Genomic DNA, 14,414 nt, shown 5'->3' with positions numbered 1-14,414 from the left:
GACGGTTTTAATGCCCCTTGAAAAAGTGGTGGAGGTCGTAGTAGCTTAACAAGACGGTTTTAATGCCCCTTGGAAAAGTGGGGGAGGTCGCAGTACCTTAACAAGACGGTTTTAATGCCCCTTGGAAGAGACGTGGAGGTCGCAGTAGCTTAACAAGACGGTTTTAATGCACCTTGGAAGAATGGTGGAGGTCGCAGTGGAATAAAAAGACAATATCAATGCCCCTTGGAAAAGTGGTGGAGGTCGCAGTAGCTTAACAAGACGGTTTTAATGCCCCTTGGGAGAGACGTGGAGGTCGCAGTAGCTTAAAAAGAGGATTTTAATGCCCCTTGGAAGAGATGTGGAGGTCGCAGTAGCTTAACAAGACAGTTTTAATGCCCCTTGGAAGAGACGTGGAGGTCGCAGCAGCTTAACAAGATGGTTTTAATGCCCCTTCGAAGAGACGTGGAGGTCGCAGTAGCTTAACAAGACGGTTTTAATGCCCCTTGGAAAAGTGGTGGAGGTCGCAGTAGCTTAACAAGATGGTTTTATTGCCCCTTGGAAAAGTGGTGGAGGTCGCAGTAGCTTAACAAGACGGTTTTAATGCATCTTGGAAGAGACGTTGAGGTCGCAGTAGCTTAACAAGACGGTTTTAATGCCCCTTGAAAGAATGGTGGAGGTCGCAGTGGAATAAAAAGACAATATCAATGCCCCTTGGAAAAGTGGTGGAGGTCACAGTAGCTTAACAAGACGGTTTTAATGCCCCTTGGAAGAGACGTGATAGTCGCAGTAGCTTAACAAGACGGTTTTAATGCGCTTTGAAGAGAAGTGGAGGTTGCAGTAGCTTAACAATACAGTTTTAATGCCCCTTGGAAGAGACATGGAGGTCGCAGTAGCTTAACAAGACGATTTTAATGCCCCTTACAAGAGCCATGCAGCACAGCATATTAAAAACATTATTCTCATTATTTGGGAGTGAGTCTCCCATAGTCTTTGCCTATGCCTTCCAAGCAAAAGCTGCCAAAAATTAGGACGGAGGTACTTGCAATGCTGGCAACACGGACCATGGTCACCCTGGTGGTATAGTGGTGGTGGAGGCTGAGGAAAAGGAGAAGAGCAAAAAACAGCCGAAATGATGTCGCGTATACCCATGTGTGGATGTGAAGCGGTGCATGGGAATACTCCTCCCGAAATAACACAGTGGATTTGACTTTATGTTACTCTGCTGTCATTTGGTGGTGATGAGAAGTCTGGCCCAATCCAGCCCTTGTTCATTTTGATAAGGGTCAGCTTGTCAGCATTGTCAGTTGACAGGCGCTTATCAGTTATAATTCCCCCAGCGGCACTAAAAACACGCTGCGATAACACGCTATTGGCAGGGCAGGCCAGGACCTCCAAAGCATACAGAGCGAGTTCATTCCAAGTGTCCAGCTTGGATACCCAATAATTAAAAGGCACAGAGGAATCACGGAGGACACTGGTACGGTCGGCAAGGGCCTTCTGGTACTGCCACATTTTTGTAGTCCTCTCCACCTCAGGAATAAGAGAGTGAACGTTCTCCTTGTACCAGGGGTCTAAAAGTGTCACCAACCAGTAATGACTGTCACCCAACATTTTGACAATGCGAGGCTCATGGTTAAGGCAGTGTAACATAAAGTCAGCCATGCGTGCCAGACTGGTAACGGGCAAGACTTCCGTGTCCTCACCAAGATGACGACTGACCATGCTCTCCTCCTCCTCCCCCTGTCCTCAGGCCACCCACGCTGAACCGACTGTATGACAGTTGTACAGGTACTACCGTCTACAGCGCATGATACCAGCTCCTGTTCTTCCTCCTCCTCCTCTCCCTCATTGTCCCCCAATGCACGTTGGGATGAGATGAGGTTGAGCTGTGTGTAATCGCCCATTACGGCTTCTTGATCCATCTCAACATACTCTGGCTGCAATGCCTCCTCTTTAATTCTCTGCAGAGAGCGTTGCAAAAGACAGACAAGTGGGATGCTGACGCTAATGATGGCGTCATCGCCACTCACCTTCTTGGTGGACTCCTCAAAGTTTGCCAGGATGGTACATATGTCAGACATCCAGGTCCACTCCTGAGGTCTTATGTGTGGAGTCTGACCTGAATATCGGCGGCCTTGTTGCAGCTGGTACTCCACAACTGCTCCCTTCTGCTCACAAATCCTTTGCAACATGTGGAGGGTAGAGTTCCAACATGTGGGGACATCACACACCAGTCGGTGTGACGGAAGCTGTAAACGCTGCTGCAACACATCAAGGGCGGCGGAAGCTGTAGCCGACTTGCGAAAATGAGCTGACAGGCGGCGTACGTTGACGAGCAGATTTGGCAACTCGGGGTACGATTTAAGAAACCGCTGAACCACGAGGTTAAGCACATGAGCCAGACATGGTACGTGTGTGATCTCGCCTCGCCTCAGAGCCGCCACCAGGTTACGGCCATTGTCACGCATGACCATGCCTGGATGTAGGTTCAGTGGTCTCAGCCACAGATCTGCCTGCTCTTTCACAGCTGTCCACAACTCACAAGCAGTGTGAGGTTTATCACCTAAGCTTATGAGTTTCAGCACAGCCTGTTGCCGCTTGGCTGAGGCAGTACTGCAGTGCTTCCAGCTTGTAACTGATGTGGTGATATCTGAGATGGAGGCTGAACATGAGGAGGAGGAGGAGGATGGTGCGCAGGAGCTGTACACTGTGGGAGCAACTCTGACTAACATAGGGCCCGCAATCCTCGGTGTGGGGAGGATGTGTTCTGTCCCAAGGTCCGACTGGGTTCCAGCTTCCACTATGTTTACCCAGTGTGCCGTCAGGGAGATGTACCATCCCTGGCCACAAGCACTTGTCCACGTGTCCGTTGTCAGGTGGACTCTCCCAGTAACTGCGTTGTTGAGCACACGGTAGATGTTTTGGGACACGTGCTTGTGTAGTGCGGGGATGGCACACCGGGCAAAATGGTGTCGGTTGGGGACCGAGTACCGAGGGACGGCCACCACCATAAGGTTGCGGAAGGATTTCGTGTCCACCAGCCTAAATGGCAGCATTTCCAACGCAAGCAGTCGTGAAATGTGCGAATTTAGGACTGTGGCCTGTGGGGCGTTGGCTGCGAATTTGCGCTTTCGTTCAAACCTCTGGGATATGGACAATTGAGCGCTGTGGTGGGACGTGGACGTGGACGTTGATGCTGTTTCGTGAGAAACTGCCATAACAAGTGAAGACTGAGAGGAGGGGGCATCTTTGCATGCAGTATGGACAGGAGATTGCCTTGCACGCACAACAGGGGGTTCTATGACACACACAACAGCGGAAGAAGCATTGGTGACACCCGCTGACACTGGTCGTGGACCCTGGGGTTCTACCCACAAAGTCGGGTGCTTTGCTGACATGTGCCTGATCATGCTGGTGGTGGTCAGGCTGGTAGTTTTGTCACCCCTGCTGATGCTGGCATGGCAGGTGGTACAAATGGCCTTTTTGGGGTTATCAGCAGAGTCTTTAAAAAAATTCCAGACTCTGGAAGACCTACCGGTTGTACTGGCAGCGTCCCTTGTGTTGGTGTTACGGGGAACTATTGCCCGCCTTCTGTGTGCAGCCACCACACTGCTTCTTCCTGCCTGTTGGGGTACTCTGCCTCCCTCCCCCTGTGTGCTGCTGGCCTCGCTCTGCGTGTCCTTCTGCCACGTTGGGTCAGTTACTAGATCATCCACCACCTCCTCCTCTTCCACTTGCGCACCACAATCCTCCTCCTCACTTCGTGGCAATTGCGTCTCGTCATCGTCCACCTCTTGTGACAAATTGCCAGCGTCGACTTCGTCTGGGTTGTTCAAATATTTAGGCATCGCTACATGGGATCTCCTCTTCCACCACTTCAAGTGGAGCAGGCGAGGGGCACAAATATGGAAATGGACCAGTGAACAGCTCTTCAGAGTGTCCAAGTGTGGGGTCAGAAGCTGTCTGACGACACTCGGCATGGTGGGAGGAAGGAGCATCAGGGTGAGGAGGAGTATGCTGTCGAGACTCACGGCTACTAAAACTTGACCGTGTGGAAGACAGACCGGAGGTGGTGGTGCCCAGGTAACTGGAAGTATTATCTGCTATCCAATTAATAATCTGTTCACACTGATCAGTTTGCAATACTGGTGTTGTAGTGTGCTTCCCTAGTAATTCGGTCAAGAAGTGAGAGCGAGAAGATGTGGTTGTTGGTTGTGGCACATTTTAACCTTGGCCACGGCCCCGTCCTCTACACGCACCATCACCAGAACGTTCAGTTCCACGTCCCTTGCCACACGCCTTGCCCATTGTAAATGAAGTAAAATAGCTTACACTCACACTATCAATGGAAAAAGGGTACTAAAAAGGAAATTAGAACCGTGGAAGAGGAAAACCACAGTTCTATTTCTCTGGTCTACACCAGACTCTTTTAAACAGATGTATTGGTGTCTGAACAGTCAGGGAGACACTATTACAGGTTTTTTTTCCGGCAAAAAATGCCAAAAGCAGGATAATACAGAGATTTGACCCGTGGAACTGCAAAACCACAGTTCTATTTCTCTGGCCTACACCAGACTCTTTTAAACAGATACAGTCATGGCCAAAAGTATTGAGAATGAGACAAATAGTAATTTTTCCAAAGTTTACTGCTTCATTTTTTGTAATGGCAATTTGCATATACTCCTGAATGTCAAAGAGTGATCAGCTTAACAGCAATTACTGTACTTGCAAAGTCAATATTTGCCCAGAAAATGAACTTTAACCCCCAAAACACATTTCAACATCATTGCAGTCCTGCCTTAAAAGGAGCAGCTAGCATCGTTTTAGTGATTGATCCATTAACACAGGTGTGGGTGTTGATGAGGACAGGGCTGGCGATCAATCAGTCATGATTAAGTAAGAATGACATCACTGGACACTTTAAAAGGAGGCTGGTTCTTGGTATCATTGTTTCTCTTCAGTTAACCATGGTTATCTCTAAAGAAACACGTGCAGCCATCATTGCACTGCACAAAAATGGCCTAAGAGGGAAGAGTATCACAGCTACAAAGATTGCACCTCAGTCAACAATCTATCGCATCATCAAGAACTTCAAGGAGAGAGCTTCCATTGTTGTCAAAAAGGCTCCAGGGCGCCCAAGAAAGACCAGCAAGCGCCAGGACCGTATCTTAAAACTGTTTCAGCTGCGGGATCGGACTACCAGCAGTGCCGAGCTTGCTCAGGAATGGCAGCAGGCTGGTGTGAGTGCTTCTGCACGCACTGTGAGGCGGAGACTCTTTGAGCAAGGGCTGGTTTCAAGGAGGGCAGCAAAGAAGCCACTTCTCTCCAGAAAAAACATCAGGGACCGACTGATATTCTGCAAAAGGTACAGGGAGTGGACTGCTGAGGACTGGGGCAAAGTCATTTTCTCTGATGAATCCCCTTTTCGATTGTTTGGGACATCTGGAAAACAGCTTATTCGGAGAAGAAGAGGTGAGCGCTACCACCAGTCTTGTCTCATGCCAACTGTAAAGCATCCTGAAACCATTCATGTGTGGGGTTGCTTCTCAGCCAAGGGAATCGGCTCACTCACAGTCTTGCCTAAAAACACAGCCATGAATAGAGAATGGTACCAGAATGTCCTCCAAGAGCAACTTCTCCCAACCGTCCAAGAGCAGTTTGGCGCCCAACAATACCTTTTCCAGCATGATGGAGCACCTTGCCATAAAGCAAAGGTGATAACTAAATGGCTCATGGAACAAAACATAGAGATTTTGGGTCCATGGCCTGGAAACTCCCCAGATCTTAATCCCATTGAGAACTTGTGGTCAATCATCAAGAGACGGGTGGACAAACAAAAACAAACAAATTCTGGCAAAATGCAAGCATTGATTATGCAAGAATGGACTGCTATCAGTCAGGATTTGGTCCAAAAGTTGATTGAGAGCATGCCAGGGAGAATTACAGAGGTCTTGAAGAAGAAGGGGCAACACTGCAAATATTGACTTGCTGCATTAACTCATTCTAACTGTCAATATAACCTATTGGTACTCATAATATGATTGCAATTATATTTCTGTGTGTGATATAAACATCAGACAAACACTAATAAAAACCAGAGGCCAGCAGATCATGTGAAAATATAATTTTGGTGTCATTCTCAAAACTTTTGGCCATGACTGTATATTTGTGTCTGAACAGTCAGGGAGACACTATTACAGTTTTTTTTTACGGAAGAAATGCCAAAAGCAGAATAATACAGAGATTTGACCTGTGGAACTGCAAAACCACAGTTCTATTTCTCTGGCCTACACCAGACTCTTTTAAACAGATATATTGGTGTCTGAACAGTCAAGGAGACATTATTACAGTCTTTTTTTACGGCAAAAAATGCCAAAAGCAGGATAATACAGAGATTTGACCCGTGGAACTGCAAAACCACAGTTCTATTTCTCTGGCCTACACCAGACTCTTTTAAACAGATATATTGGTGTCTGAACAGTCAGGTAGACACTATTACAGTCTTTTTTTATGGCAAAAAATGCCAAAAGCAGGATAATACAGAGATTTGACCCGTGGAACTGCAAAACCACAGTTCTATTTCTCTGGCCTACACCAGACTCTTTTAAACAGATATATTGGTGTCTGAACAGTCAGGGAGACACTATTACAGTTTTTTTTTACGGCAAAAAATGCCAAAAGCAGGATAATACAGAGATTTGACCCGTGGAACTGCAAAACCACAGTTCTATTACTCTGGCCTACACCAGACTCTTTTAAACAGATATATTTGTGTCTGAACAGTCAGGGAAACACTATTATGTAACATCCCTGGCGGCGTGCTTGCGTAGTGCACCACCTCTCACCATGCAAGACCGCAATCTTACCCATCAGTCCAGCCTGCAAACCTTGCTCCAGTTCATGCTGTATGCATTTCTCTTGACTGACTGCTTCGGGCGGCGGCCCGGTTACTTCCTGATTCTTATAGCTGCTGTGGGCGCACCTCTAATGCGTCTCCAGCCTATTGCTTTGAGTAACTGGATATTTAAACCCCCTCCACCCAGAAGGAGGGGCCTGAGCAACACTAACTTTCAATGTGCTCCTTGCCTCTGAGTTGCCAGGTCTGTCCTGTATTTTGAACATCCAAGAAGGAGAGAGAGAGATGTAATAAAGATAATGCTGATATATAGAAAGAACATCGCCCTCAATAATTAACGGCCAGAGATATAGCTGTTATTGCAAAATACTGTATCTTTATTAGATAAAATACAACATGTAATATATAACAGTAAAAAACAAATAAGAGTGACTAGGATGAGAGACCCAATAGGGGTTAAGATCGAAAAAAACCCTAAAAGTGAAAGGAAAACCTTAACCCAATTTCAGGTGTAACTCCATAATGAATACCCAGGTGTTATACATAATCAGGCAATGTGGTCAGAGTCCAACTTGTTGGAGAGACACCTAGGCTATGAATCTGAGTTTAATCAAATAATGTAGCAAGCAGATAAAAGAAGGACTTGAAACTCAAAATACGGGAGCTGCTCAAGAAACGGGTCAAATTGTGGTGGAACAAGGCTGCCTTGGAAAATTATCTTCAAAAAGAAATTTTACCAAGAGGCCTGCGTATCCAACTTTTTCCAACTTTGGATATTGACGATCCCATTTTTATTAATAAATGGGAAGATACACTTACTAAGTGCTCCCGAACCCTCCTGGAGCTCCTTATAGGACTTGATAAAAAAGCTCTAGAACCACTAGAGAAGGAAATTGATAGTATTCGGGAAAAATTACACAATTCTTTAACATCTGAAGAATGTAAAAGTTTTGACAAATCATTAGACGAAGACCTCAATAAATGGGAAAATGAAGTTCAAAAACTTAATTCTAAAAAATATGCACGTGATCTGAGTGATTACCAGTCTAATAACATATATCGGTGGAAAAATAAAGGCAAAATAAGGCCACGCATGCAATCTATTTCTAGCACCTCTACTGCATCAGAGGAAGAATGTGGCGGTGGTCCAGGGCGTTTTTTAGGCAAACGCCCTCTATCCAGTCTCGAAGATATTCCTGCGCAACCTCATGTATACGCAAGAACACCCTCCACACATCTCAGAAATCGGCCCTACAATTTCAGGGAGAAAAGAACAAAGAAACCTTGAAGGTAATTAATCTTTCACAAATTCCATTGACAAAAGCCCACATTGATGTCCTGTCTAAGGGACTATCCTTCTCTCCTGTGGAACGATTTGACTATTTCACTGTTGTTAAGGACTTGGAGTTGTTTGCCCGGAAGCTAGCTTTCAAAAAACACTTCAACTCTACTACAGGATCTAATCTATCCCCATTAGAAGCACAAGCTCTAAGGGATCTTGAGTCATTAGAAGAGGAACAAGGGCCATCTTCTGTCCTCAATAGCCCCATACATCTCCACCGCCGCTCTCGTGCATTCCCGCCCTTGTCTGCTTGCCCACAAATAGACATTTTTGTTAAATTAGTCCGTGAGGACCTAAGTAAACTTAACCCAAAAATTAAATACGATAATCTTTCAATATCATCTAGGAATGCAATTCGTGAATTGCAACAGATGAAAAATATAGTGATTAAAAGAGCGGACAAGGGTGGAAATGTAGTCGTGTGGCCTGTGGAGATGTATGAGGCGGAGGCATTTAAACAACTTCATTGCATTCATAAATATAAAAGACTGGATAATATCCCTTTGAGTTCTTTTAAAAAAGAACTCAAAGATCTTATTGATGATGGCATGGAGGACCATGTAATTACAGTCAAAATGGGAGAAGCTCTCCTGCCAGAATTTCCTATTAACCCCACATTTTACCTTCTGCCTAAGGTTCACAAGGACCCCTGCTGCCCACCTGGCAGACCCATTGTTTCCGGCATGGGGGGTCTTTGTGAACCTATATGCAAATTTGTGGATTTCTTCCTGCAACAATGTGTGGAGACCCTTCCTTCCTTTGTGAAGGACACCACAGATGTCCTAAAAAGGCTGAATGGGGTCCTGCTTGATGAGAACATGTGGCTAGTAACCTGCGACGTGGAGTCACTCTACACATCGATAAGGCACGACCAAGGAATTCGAGCCGCGAAATTCTTTTTGAATATGACTAATTTAGAACCTCAGATGATTGACTTCATACTTGGACTTTTGAAATTCATTTTAACCCATAACTACTTCGTGTTTAAGGACCGCCCCTTCCTACAGCTCCAGGGCACAGCGATGGGGGCGTCTTGTGCGCCCTCTTACGCTAACCTTTTCCTGGGGCTGTGGGAGAGAGATACGGTCCTTAACACTCCGGGCAACGAGGCGGTCATCCTCTGGTCACGCTTTATCGATGATGTGCTATTCATCTGGCAGGGCTCCGCGTCGCAGTTAGAGGACCTTCTTACTCGTCTTAACAACAACGACCTAAATGTTAGGCTGACATGGAAGTACAGTCAAAAACAGATCGACTTCCTAGATCTTCTTATCTATAAAAATTCAGATGGAAGTCTGGAGACCGATATCTTCCGCAAAAAAACCTCGACGAACTCTTTACTCCATTATACCTCATCCCACCCTCCAAAACTTAAGAACTCTATACCTATAGGTCAGTTTTTGAGGGCTCGTAGGATATGCTCCACTGAGGACAATTTCTTGGATCAAGCTCAGGAACTGTCAAAACGATTCTATGAGAGGGGGTATAGATATCGGGATATTGACAGAGGATTCACTAGAGCTCTACAGTCCGACAGACAAAACCTTTTAAGCAAACCCCAAGGTACATATAGAAACAAGGGTAATATTCAATCTAATACAACTCCTCGCTTTATCTCTACATTTAATACTAACTGGTCAGAAATAAAATCTATTGTCTCTAGACACTGGCCTATCCTCCTCACAGATAAGGACTTGCGTCATAATCTTACAGCATACCCTACCATCACTTGGCGTAAATCCAAAACACTAGGGGATCTGCTCTCTAGGAGTCACTACATACCACCCTGTAATAAGTTCATCTTCGGAAGTAAAGGCCCACCATGGGGAAGTTTCCCCTGTAGCAAATGTTCCATTTGCAAATACGTTCCTAGAACTTCAGACTTCCATGGCTCTAGCGACAACAAAATATACAAAATAGTACACCACATATCATGCGATACTGAGGCCGTGGTGTACCATTTAACCTGCCCTTGCGGACTTATCTACATAGGAATGACCACGAGACCATTAAAAGTCCGCATTCAAGAACACATCCGCGATATCAAAAATTCAAGCACATGTTCTGACCCACAAATTTTAAAAACTATCCCTAGACACTATCTAGAAGTACATAAGGGTAACCCTATGGGCACAACCATATGCGGTATTGATCATGTCTACCTGGGGATCAGAGGGGGTAATGTCAAACAAAAACTCCTACAAAAAGAAACCCGCTGGATAACGGTCCTTAATACAATAGCTCCCTTCGGACTTAACGAATATGTGAGTTTTAAGTCGTTCTTGGTCTAAAGAACCGGTGGGTTATATAGTCCATTTTATCTATCTCTGTGTGTCTTGTATAAGATTTTAACTGCTGTCTTTACTTTATTCTAGATACCTCTCTGTGTCTTTCACATTAGCAGCGTCTGACCTGAATAGGAGTGACGGATGTGTGCCATAATACACCACCTCTGAAGATCTATAAATTTCATAACCATCAAAGTCTGCAATCAACAATAGATATATTTATAATACTGGCAAGCTGTGACCCACTCTTGCCTGAATGTATCGTGACTACCATATGAATCTTGAAATGTTAATAGTTGTATTTTTCAGCTTTATCCCCTTTGACCGATTTGTTGGATATTAATGAATATTGCATGTATATGTTCTCTGGGTCCTAAGTATTGGGACCTTATTTGCCAATATGGAATTAGTCGAATTGTCATTATTTATGCAACTCAACCTCGTAGGAGTGGAGTATATGCTCTTTTATTATATTGCAGCATTGACTCAGGATATACATTATCTGTATCCACTGTACTTGCGGGGTTGTATGCACAATTGCAGTGTACCTGATTGCTGATGGTCTGTTATATCATCTTACCACCAAAGTGGTTTGTCCCTTATTGCATTTTCGCTATTTCTATGGTTTTGTTTGTTGTATACCCTCTCATGTACTCTCATTCTATAGGAGATTTTATCTCCTTCTTATCCTATCTTCTTTTCTGTGGATCTGGGCGCCTCCCTGTCGATCTGTGTATTGGCCACCCACCCCTCGACGGGATCCGCTCATGACCGCAATTATTCTATCTATACCCCTTCACTCTTTTCCGTCTGCTCTGATCCTTGCCCTGCAGCTCGGGCGTCGTGGGCGTGTCCTGGGTTGCCTAGACAGCGGAGGGGTTGTTTTTTCCTCCCTTCATGCCGTGCCTGGCGGCGCGGGACTCGCTCGGGCGCTTGAGGGGGCGGGACGCGATGACGGGCCGTGCGCCCATTGGACAGACGCTGCTATCAGTTCTCATATATATACACCCTCCGACTGACCTTTAGCCACGCCTCCTGACGAAGCCACTTCGGTGAAACGCGCGTCGAGGCGCGCTATTCATTCCCCTTTGCAGACTTCTCTTACCCGGTCATCATTATGTCACAAGGTAATGTGCGGCTATTCTGATTATTATAAGCAGATCACTTTAGACACTTTTATCTGCTTGCTACATTATTTGATTAAACTCAGATTCATAGCCTAGGTGTCTCTCCAACAAGTTGGACTCTGACCACATTGCCTGATTATGTATAACACCTGGGTATTCATTATGGAGTTACACCTGCAATTGGGTTAAGGTTTTCCTTTCACTTTTAGGGGTTTTTTCGATCTTAACCCCTATTGGGTCTCTCATCCTAGTCACTCTTATTTGTTTTTTACTGTTATATATTACATGTTGTATTTTATCTAATAAAGATACAGTATTTTGCAATAACAGCTATATCTCTGGCCGTTAATTATTGAGGGCGATGTTCTTTCTATATATCAGCATTATCTTTATTACATCTCTCTCTCTCCTTCTTGGATGTTCAAATTTTGATTGCTAGCTTTTCTTATAGGTTTACACTGTCCTGTATTTTGTCTGTTTCTGACACCCTGGGGGCTGCATACCCAGGCCTGTTATCTTTGACTTCTAGTATGTTTCCGCCACCCTGGGGGCCATATACCCAGGCCTGTTATCTGTGACTTCTAGTCCATTTCCACCACCCTGGGGGCTGTATACCCAGGCTCGTTCATGTATCTCGTTGCAGTATCAGTTCCTGTCTGAACTGTCTCCTAGCCTGTTACCTGTTTTGTCTCTATGTCCATACCCTCCCTTTTCCTGCAGTGTCTGAACCAGCACCTAACTCCTACTCGTTGTCTCTGTACTTCTGTTTGTGAGTTTTGTGTCCACTCGCTACCTCATTGTAAGTACCTTGTGTGTATCTGGTTCTGCTTGTCCCTTTTCCCTTCCTCCGTATCTACCTCCTGTATTCTAGCCATCTTCCTGTATTTTCCTATCTGTTCCATGTGAACCGAGCCCTGTCCTCTCTGCCTGCTTCGTCAGCCCTGTTCTGCTCTGCTTGCTCACCGCTCCAGCGGTTTCGCTCTGCTCTGTTTTGCCCACCGCTCCGGCGGTTCCTCTCTGCTCTCCCTAGCCCACCGCTCTGGCGGTTCCTCTCTGCTCTGCCTTGTCTACCGCACCTGCGGTTTCGCTCTGCTCTGCCTTGTCCACCGCTCCGGCGGTTTCGCTGTGCTCTGCCTTGTCCACTGCTCCTGCGGTTTAGTTCTGCCCTGCTTGCTCACCGCGCTAGCGGTTTCTCTCTGCTCTGCCTTGCCCACCGCTCCGGCGGTTCCTCTCTGCTCTGCCTTGTCCACTGCTCCTGCGGTTCCTCTCTGCTCTGCCTTGTCCACCGCTCCTGCGGTTTCGCTCTGCTCTGCCTTGTCCACTGGACCTGCGGTTTTGCTCCACTCTGCTTGCTCACCGCTCTGGTGCTTTCGCTCTGCTCTGCCTTGTCCACCGCACCTGCGGTTCCGCTCTGCTCTGCCTTGTCCTCCGCTCCGGCGGTTTCTCTTTACTCTGCTTGTCTACCGCATCTGCGGCTCTGTTCCTGTCTCCCAGTCTGTACTGGACTCTATCCAGCCTGCGCTCCAACCTGTTAGTTCCTACCTGTCTGCTCTCCAGCCGTGCTTGCTAGTATTTCCCTGTCTGCACTCCAGCCGTGCTTGCCAGTACTCACCTGTCTGCATACCAGCCGTGCTTATCAGTACCCACCTGTCTGCATACCAGCCGTGATTGCCAGTACTCACCTGTCTGCATACCAGCCGTGCTTGTCAGTACCCACCTGACTGCATACCAGCCGTGCTTGCCAGTACCCACCTGTCTGCATACCAGCCGTGCTTACCAGTACCCACCTGTCTGTATGCCAGCCTAACCTGCCTGTTCCTGCATTCCCGGGGGTTGGTCAACAGCTGTGACCGGGGTCTGACCTGGAGTAGCACCTGGTCCCTCTGCTCGGTTCCTCCCTGGTTCACAGAGTCGTTAGCCGCCGTGTGACCTTGGTCGGATCGGGTTGATACTTAGTTACGCCCCTCCAGGCACTCTCCGGTTCATGGTACAGTGGGATCACTAATCACGCTCACGCCAGTCAGTCCGAGCTTAACAGTTTGCTCAGGCCATGGTTTCCCTTGAGCCCCACGGCCCTTTGCTCTCAGAGACATTTGAATCCGTGTCTGGCGAATACGTGCACCAAGAAAAAAAAATTTCGCAAGCCGAGGTCCCGGCAATTTATGCACCAGCTCAAATTGATCTATCAGCACTCGTTCCTGCGTATCCGCCACGGTACTATGGGGATCCAAAACGAAGCCGTGCATTTGTGGAGCAATGCATGCTGCATTTCAAGTTCTATGCTCACTATATTCCAACCGATCGGGTTAAAGTGGCATTTATGATGTCCTACCTAGCGGATGATCCCTTGAAATGGATCACCCCCCTATGGGAAGCATGGGATCCTATCGTCGTTGACCTGCAGGCCTTCCTGGTGGCCTTTCTAATGGTCTTCGATGACCCTAATCCTGAAGCCTCTGCTAAAGCTTCCCTTCCCAATATCCCGGAGCAGCCCCGATGGGTAACGTGTGTGGGTAGCCTACCAGTTCTCCAGCCTGAAGAGAGTGCTGCCCACCCAGAATCCACACAGGATGACTATGTTCCACAGAATACTTCTCTTCCCAACCTCAAGATACAGTCCAGACTTGCAAGGCGTAGAGGTAAACCATCACGCCAGGTTCTGTCCTCCCAAAGACCTCCTGTTCCCCAGCCTGTAAAGGCAGCTATCTGCACTGAATCCATGAAGGATGACTATGTTCGTCAGGCAAAGCAGAGGCCAGAACTCAGTCACAAAATCGGATTGCGGTCCCGCTGCGGTTGTCTGGGACCCCCTGACGTTC

At 46.7% G+C, this 14,414-nt stretch overlaps 1 long non-coding RNA gene across 5 annotated transcripts in view; it reads left to right on the top strand.

The window, feature by feature from the left end:
* Positions 1-11,838, top strand: part of LOC141162391 (uncharacterized) — a 70,489-nt gene extending 58,651 nt beyond the window's left edge. For all 5 annotated transcript variants that reach the window (XR_012250774.1, XR_012250773.1, XR_012250775.1 and 2 more), the window contains exons 5-6: positions 7,949-8,128; positions 10,556-11,838. This is a non-coding gene — a long non-coding RNA (uncharacterized lncRNA). The remainder of the gene's footprint in view (positions 1-7,948; positions 8,129-10,555) is intronic.
* Positions 11,839-14,414: the final 2,576 nt, after the last annotated feature.

The sequence above is a fragment of the Phyllobates terribilis genome, unplaced genomic scaffold, assembly GCF_046119375.1.
Source record: "Phyllobates terribilis strain yellow unplaced genomic scaffold, ASM4611937v1 Scaffold_1__5_contigs__length_1240528914, whole genome shotgun sequence".
Lineage (NCBI taxonomy): Eukaryota > Metazoa > Chordata > Amphibia > Anura > Dendrobatidae > Phyllobates > Phyllobates terribilis.
The sequence above is the reverse complement of the archived record's forward strand: the minus strand, read 5'-3'. Positions and strand labels throughout refer to the sequence as shown.